Source organism: Stigmatopora argus, chromosome 10, assembly GCF_051989625.1.
Source record: "Stigmatopora argus isolate UIUO_Sarg chromosome 10, RoL_Sarg_1.0, whole genome shotgun sequence".
In the NCBI taxonomy this organism is placed as follows: Eukaryota; Metazoa; Chordata; class Actinopteri; order Syngnathiformes; family Syngnathidae; genus Stigmatopora; species Stigmatopora argus.
Genome location: NC_135396.1, coordinates 10,559,780 through 10,568,454, shown reverse-complemented (window position 1 = coordinate 10,568,454; position 8,675 = coordinate 10,559,780). Strand labels below are relative to the sequence as shown.

Genomic DNA, 8,675 nt, shown 5'->3' with positions numbered 1-8,675 from the left:
CTCCTGTGTGGAGTTTGCATGTCATCGCTGGGCCTGCGTGGGTTTTCTCCGGGTATTCTGGTTGCCTCCCACAATCCAAAGAAATGCAGGGTAGGCTGATTGAATGCTCTAAATTGCCCCTAGGTATGAGTGTGAGGATGAATGGAATGGTTCAGAAAATGAATGAATATTCCAAAAGGCCAATTGTAAAAAGGACTGTCAAGAAAAGAAGAATATGAAATTATTTATCCCAACATACCATACAGTGAACACACATTGATGGATTAATCCCCCCACCCCCATTTAAAATAAACATTAAAACCAGTTTCCTTATAGCAAGGTTTATGAAAGCAACAATTAGATATTGAAGTGCCATTATTTTTCAAGCCAATTATTTTGAAATTGCCCATATCTTGGGAACAAATTGTTTTGGGTGTTGGAGCTTCTATACTATTTTTGAAATATTCAAATGGAAATGCCCAAACTGCTATACAGCAAAAATTACAGACAAACAATATGCCATATTTAGTGCAATGACTGTTAATCATTTGGAGTCACAAGTAACATCAGGCCTTACCACAACAATTGGCATTCACGAACAAATCAGATCAACATATTGCTTTTATACTCAGTCCTAGATCAGGATTCTAATACCACAAAGTATTACTTCCTCCAAATTCAGGATGGAATTTGCTTCAGGAAGAAATGACGTGAGCTGGCAGGAAGTCAGCAGGTGGGAAAGATGAAATGACCTCTACCGACTTAATAGTGCACATCTGGAGCCAGGAATGCTCGAGAATGGTGATATGCGCACGTGTGCATACCAATTTGGGCTGGTTTACGGCTCGTTGAAGTCATTAAGTAAGAAGTCAACAACACGGTAGTCATGCTGTGAGGAGACTAGGATGCCGCATGACAACGCATCTGGGTGTGCTGGAAGCTCATGTGAAGAGCTGTTTCACATGCACAGACTAATTTGAGAGAGAAAGCTTCAAACGAGATCTACACAGAGTCGTCGTCAACGACAGGATTATAAAGAATCAAGATTTCTGATCTTCATGCATCTATAGTGTGTCAAAGACTATGTTGTTCCATTTTACGTTTGTTTGTGTCACCATGAGTTCATCCTCGCGAGTCTGTATGCATTATATCCTTGGTCGCCCTCGCCCAGAGCAGCAGACCAGTTATTAGCTGGAAGACAGGAAATGTTGGCCAGGCAAAGGAATAAGTGCCGCCCGGGTTTGGTATATGTGCCCCATTTCATCCTTTCTTCTGCCCTCCACCCTTAGAGGATGACTGTCATCAGAGTTGGATTTCAAACATTTTGCATGTGGTTAGCCAACACCCAAGTGTCATGTTTAGTGGTCGGCACAAAGGCTCTCTTCTCAAGGAAATTTCCTATCGCTGAAGATATAACCTTGATTAACTATAGCAGCTGAGGCAAACGAAAATAACGTAACCAAATAAAATTGCAGATAAGGGCAGTATTGCAACTATGACTCAGATGCAATATCCTGAGAAGAACAGATAAAATAAATGTTCAAAAATGGCAGAGGAAAAAAAAGTGCACTCTGGAGAGTGAAATGCATCCAAAACAAGACCCACACAAAGCCCTAACTAGCTCCTACGTGAATAATAGCACCAGCGTATCATGCCTTAAGCATACAGTATGTTCAGATCTAAATCCACACGTTCACATATTAATGCAAATAACACAATCTTTTAAATCTAGATATAATTCTAAAAATCTCAATGACCCAAATATCTCTAATTTAGTTACCAAATTGTTTCTTGATGCATATAAAAACTGCAAAGTGCTAAAACAATTTTGTCTCACAGGTATTCATTTTGCTGATTGAGTTTATGAACCGAATTCTCATTTAACTAAAAAGGATTAGGAGGGCATATCTTGATGAAATAATCTGATGAGAATTAACCTCAATGAATAAATGTGTCGAGAATAAAACAAATTAAAATGAATTGAGATGCCATTTCTCACACTCCAGCAGACTAGGGGTGTGCATGTGAGTAGACAGAGTATAGAGGTTAACGCAGTATGAAAACAATGGCACCATCCGTGCTAGTGTGTTGTGCGTTTCCTGTCGTGCTCAATGCAGCTGTATCCAGATGGCCTACGAGCCCGGCATGCTAAGCTAACGGAGATGAGAACAATACATTTGCCCTGAGGTAGCAAAATAAAAAAAACACTGCGGTCGCCGGTCTGACATACCTTTGCATTAATATGATCATATCCATCTAGTATATAATTTACATGACTTTATGTTGGCAAAAACCTGCTAACACAATCCTTTTACCTTGGTATTGAGTAGGAATGCACGGAAAATAAAAATTCCTGGTTGAAACCGACTATGAGGAAACCACTGCTAGCTATTACCATTCAAAATATTTTTAAATTTATCTAAAAACACAAGCCAATTATGCTGATTATCTTTGTTATTGAATTTATTCTGAACAAAAAATGCTTAGTATTCAATTACAGAAAAACTTAATTGATAAATTTGGTACTACCATTTTAACAATGCAAAACATAAAATCCTCGATTGCATTGGAATGCAATTCTAACCTATTCCATTCCTACCTACCGGTAAACCCTGTAACCAAGATGTGCCTTTACCAATAATTCATTAATTGTTTGTCACAAACTGAGGCCTCTTATTAGAACTCAAGACCAATACAAGCAATTTGACTTAACCCCTGATTTTGCCATGGTGAGTGATTACAAAGGTGTGTTGTGGCTCTTGACATCAATATCTATCTACACTTACACAATTACAAAAGTTCCAGGTAAATTTATACCCACTGAACTGTCCTTTGCATTAACATGAGATAATTCTCCTATTCCTCACATCTCCCTCCCTGACCACTCCCAACAAGCATGTGATCCATACTTGTGTCTTTAAATCAGTTCTCTTGACATTATCTTATAACTTTCTCTCCTCCTTGAGTCTGTGTATCTTTAGGTTGGTCAGTTCAGCAAGGCCGAGTTACATTCTTTGGATGCCTGCTGCATATGGTCCACATTCCATTCTGTCTGCTGAGAGGCCCACTGCTCCTCATCACTGGCTCTGCACACACACCAAGCCAAAACGGTGTGCGCTGCAGCCCAAAATAATCTTTAAATAGCTCCTCCGATGGCAGCAAGAGACCAAATCTTACTAAAGACTCAAAAATTAGGAGCTATAAGTTATGTCCTGATCTGAGCCAACCATGTTGTTTTATTTAGGTGTATGGAAAGAGGTGGTTACTTTTAGTGAAGAAATATCCCTGCCCTAAAGCTTTTAGCTCAATCTAAAAGGAGTGTGTGTTTGACTGTGTTGTTGTGTGTGCGCGTGAGTTTTTGTGTATAAGACACACAAACTACGCACAGACTCTGTTTGTTATCTAGGTCACTCATAGAAAGTGATAAAACCCAAACCTGGATGGCGTTAATTCGGTGCATGTTTACATGCATTCATAGAAATCAAATGCATTTCATTCATCATTTCGGCCTTACAAGTGTAGTAACTCACTTTTATACTCTAAATGAGTTTTGATTCATGATGCAGGCATTTTCAATTGCAATATGCTAGATCTGATCCTGCTCACTCAGTTATCGAGGTCCCGGCACAATTCCCACCAAAGGCCAGTTTGGAATTCAACTGAAGAGCAGGCATTCTACTGTCAGGCAGTGGAAAGTCTTGTTCCTGGAAGCACAAAAGAGCAGAATGATAACATTTATATTAGCGGTTATATCAAAACACAAAGCTATACTCCCAAGGTTATACCTGCAGATGCTGATGTGAAAATAAATGGTTTGCGGTATTACGGTATTCAATTTCCGCAAGAGAAAAGTCTTATTATAAATGCTATGCATTATACAAGCATAGCATGAATTCTTTTGCATGTCAACAAATTATAATTGATCTAAATTATTTCATTGGGCAAGCAAACAGGAGCCCCTTTCACAGCGTTAATGCGCTATTATTACAGACTTCCCTTTCTGTTTAAAACACAGAGACAGAATAGGAGAATGGAATGTTCCAGCGATATGATGGCAGAGGAAATAGTCTCAACCGATGTAATGTTTGTGTACTACATTTGGAATAGTAGGAAATGTACAATACAGTACATTCAGTTTTATGTCAGGCTGCTGAGCATTTTATTATTATTTTTTAATCGCATACCACTAGGGTGAAGAGGCATTTTCTAACACGCCTAGGTCTAACAAGTGATTTCATTGCTTCCATTTTGCCGTGCACTATACGACAGTAAAATCCAACACTGCCATGAGCAAGATATCGTCCTCCATGATTCTAAATAGAGTCCAAACCAGTCGAAGCAAATGGAAGCCAGCAGTTCTGCTCATCTGATGGGCCTGCCGGGGCGTGGCCATCCCAAATATGCAACCTCACTGCAGCTACCGCATTTCCACCGCAGATCCTCCGCTACGTCGATAACAGTCAACCCTAAATCGTGCTTACGTACACCAAATCACTCCACGGGCTTGTCACTCAGAAGTCTACTTGGAACCGAAAGAATGACTCAGCAAACGACATTTTTTTTCTGTTTTGTTGGTTGAGATAAATGTCAGAAATCCTGACTGTGAAAAAAGTCAGTTCCACGGTGCTCTGTGGACAATTTGGATGAGTTGAGGCCACTGGTCTTACTAAATCCTTCCAAATTCGATGATCAAGACACACACACTGAGATGAATCAGTATGTCGCAGAATTTATACTATGGAGGGTGGAATTACCATTTAAACAAATACAACAGAGTAGAATATAAATCAAGTATATGTACTTGCGCATGTGTGAGTGTCTAGGGAGTGGCCCACTGGACGTCACTACTGGACGACGATTTATTACATCTAACCATGTAAGGGTTGACAGAGAACTACCATTAACACAAGCACAAATTGGTCAAACCATTGAACTGCAACTAAAAAACAAAAACAGGAAAAAGCCAACATCTAAATTAGGTGGTCATACAGTAAGTTGGGTGGAAAAACGCCCAATTACAAACAAGAACGTTACGGTAACGTCACGTTAAAACAGACCAACCAAATTGCTGGTTATCGTGAATCACCAGTAACTGCTCTAGCTGGCTAAATAATGACAGACTCCAAATTTGCAGCCCATTTTTACTGAAAATGTGACAGTGGTAGCCAAGTCAATTTTGTGAGACACTAGTTATAACACTGTACCTCTCACCCAGAATGCAAGAGCTGAGATTGGAACATGATTAACACTAATAGTCTTAAAAAAATGCCAGCCACAATCCTCCGCATCGGTCCAAATTGTGCAAGATCACCGTGCATAATGTTCTTTTCACAGTCAACAAGTGATACATTGCGTAGCGACAGGCCATTTGTGGGTTAGTCTGCAGCAGGCGATGGCCAGAGCATCGTTTACAATTAACTTTTTGATGGTAGAAATGTTTGAACAATGAAGTGAAATTTATTAGGTTTTAAATATTATTATTAGTTGTTATCACTTAACCAGGGTTGCAAATCCCAAACCTCTGAAGGTTATTACATGACAAGGTCAGAGCCATTTTAGGGCCAACATGCTGTGTGCAGGTGGGAAAAGACACCCACTGCTTAAATAGGAAGTAAGCCATTAATATTACTTTCTTAAGAAGTGTAGACAGGCGTGCGGGGCTATGACCACCGCCAATAGGATTATATAATTGGAACCACTAATGGAGGGCAGAGGTCATTGCATAACTAAACCTGCAACAGGTTGCGAGACTTGCAGTATGGCACATCATCACATGCAAATTTTATGGTTGCTTCACAAGATTATTATTTTGAGACTAAATATTCTCAGATATATCAAAAAGCCTCACCTTTCATCCCTTTGTATTCGCCTGGACGTAGATCCTGTCCTGTGGCGCAAGTGTAAAACGGTTTTTAAACAAGTGTCTGTTCAGTGGGCACCTGGAGATATGAGGTGGGGAGGGGGGCATAGGAAGAGACAAGCTTGAAAGGGGAAATAAATGACTGAGGAGGTGGAGGAGGGGCCACTCTCCACATCCATGTTGCGCTGCAAAGGGTGGGGCCTTAAAGAATTCACTCAATCTGCTTTACTTGACTAAAAGCTTATCTTAATTAGACTATACAGGGTCAATGTTCCTGTACACTTAATTATGATCGAACTGTACCCTGTACCGCCTTTGCCTTCTAGGACAACTGCTATTAAACCAACTCTTGGAGGCTTTGGCTTCATCCTTCCTTCACCCAGACGATCGACCGGGACATCGTAGTACATTTGGACCCAGTTAGACAAATTATACAACCCTGATAGAGATACCTAGGGGGGGTATATTTACTCAAATCTGGAATGTAAAAAAAAAGATGGCAAGATAGCCATCTCTCGTTTAAAAGTTTTCAAATGGGATATTTACACTTACTTTGAGGGGAAAATCCGTCGCTTCCACTGCGCCACTGGACAAGCCGATTCTATAAGAGCGAATATGCGCAGTTGACATGCGAGGACGAATCGCACTGTTCGGGCCGGTTCCACCCCACGCCCAGTTGGCCTGTAGCGGCTCTCTACTGTAAAGTTGCCACGTCCGTGACATTCTGACGGTCCTTTCTAAACCTCGTAATAACGTCCAAAAGCCATCCCCCACCTCTGGCTGAGGTATTTATCTCGACTGCCACTTGCATTTCAAGTCGAACCGAAGCGGAACGTTCAAGGTGGGCACGACGTTTGGTTATGTAAGATGTTGAAGAAAATGACCGAACATGTCTGACCGCTTCGGTTCGGGGAGAAGGCAAAAGAAGGGGGGCCCAACCCTGGACGATCACGCTCCCACGAAAACATTTGGGTTTGATAAGATTTCTCCAACGCGGACGCCTGACAGCCACACCTTAAACTCTGAGAATTTCTCCTGACAATTCCAGAGCGTTCGACGAGAGAAGTTCTCCGCGGCTTACACTGTATGTCGAGCGGTGACAACGTATGGAGCTGTACACGATAAATGTTTGAAAACGACAGAGAGCGGAGCTAAAGCAGTATCCTGTTGACCGGTCACACCCCGTGCTGCTTCGCTGCTCCTCGGGACTCCCTCCCCGGTCTCTCCCTCCGGTCCAACTCATCTCTTCAAACCGGCTTCTCTGCTCGATCAGCTGGCAGGCTCGTGACGTAAGAGCAGCCTGCTGACCAATCAGAGTGGCGAGTGAGACACCAACCGCACACGCCCTCCTCGGGCCTGCTTTGACGAGCGGTGTTACTGGCCAATCCAGGGGTAGAACGCGATGAGAAAATAGGCGGGCTTTCCGAATGACCGCCAATCAGATTGCTTCCGCCCATAGGAGGTGCTTCATCCTCTGACCTATTGGATTGCTGGAATTGTTATGTGAAATGTTGGACCATGCTTCATATACATCTGTGACTGTATTTCTGGAGGAAGGTAGGAGTCATATTCTGTGACAAATGAGTGTTTTAAATGAGTTTTGTCTCATATGACTCTCATGTCTACTGTCATACAACTTGCCTATACTAGACTATACCACTTAACTACATTTTACCACTCCTAAAGGGCATCGGCCTCCTAGTGGATGGTGGGCTTAAGTCCTATATCAGTTCAAACAACTCCATCATCATATTACTATTATAGATTGTAGATATAAGTTGTCAAATAAAAGTGAAAAAACATGACTGCAATGGGAAAATATAGTGAAATGCCAACTCATGAGGCTGATTATGGCTATGTTCACTCTCTTTTCAAGCAGAATAAAATTCAAGTCAAATTGTCCTCGTGGATATAAATCAGATATGTATCTGTTGGAATGTGAGTGGAAATGGTAGTTGTGCGATTGGTGGGCAATCAGTTCTGGGCGTCCTTTGCCTACTGCTCAAAGTTGGCTGGGATAGGCTCCAGCACCCCGACCCTTGTGAGGATAAATGGCTCGGAAAAGACATGAATGTATGCCTGTGCACGATGCGCATTTGTTTATTGACATCTGATCTACATGTTATTAAGTAAAATACGTCACCACTTTTCAACAAGCAAACATGAAGGAGCAATGGAAGATCATCTCATATCTCCCCTTTTTACGTTCTCTTTCCGATCCACTTCAGATGAAACAGCATGACGAGGTGAACCTGGATCACCTTTTGTTCACAATATATAGGTTACGTAAACTTCATAGGTTAAGTAAACTGCTCACAGGACTCTGAGTGAACCAACCCAAGACCACGCTAGAGGTTATCATTTCACGTTTTTTTTTCCATTCTTTTCTTCTGAGTGCTCTGAATTATTTTAGAAAATTTACTATGCGATTACTACAACTGGCTGGCAACCAATTCAGGGTGTCCCCACCTCCTGCTGCTCATAGTTGGCCGGGATAGGCTAAAGCACCCCGTGCGACCCCAGAAAATGAAAGAATGAATGTATTCACTAATACAAATAAGCCCAAATAGTCACGTTTGCATAGCTGCATGGGGCCATTTAAGTATTTGCCTCTCATCTTTTTTAAGTTAACAAAGCATTTTTGTGGACTGGAGTGCAGTGGGAATTGGCTTAAACACCAAAGTAGTTCTAATGGGAAAAAGCTTTTTCTATGCTTTGTCATTAACTCATTGGTTGCCATTGATGGCAAGTGATGTCCAAACCACAGCAATTGCTGTCAATGTCACTGAAACATTATCATTTACTGCCAGACCTCCCAGGTCCAATAGATTGGATA

The 8,675-nt window shown here is 41.5% G+C and overlaps 1 long non-coding RNA gene across 1 annotated transcript; it reads right to left on the bottom strand.

Annotated features, from left to right (window-relative positions):
• Window positions 1–1,911: 1,911 nt before the first annotated feature.
• LOC144083972 (uncharacterized) lies at window positions 1,912–7,072 on the bottom strand. The gene is made up of 3 exons (XR_013303672.1): window positions 6,392–7,072; window positions 5,828–5,918; window positions 1,912–3,683 (listed from the first exon to the last, which is right to left on the bottom strand). It is a non-coding gene; the product is annotated as an uncharacterized LOC144083972 (long non-coding RNA).
• Between the last annotated feature and the right edge of the window lie 1,603 nt (window positions 7,073–8,675).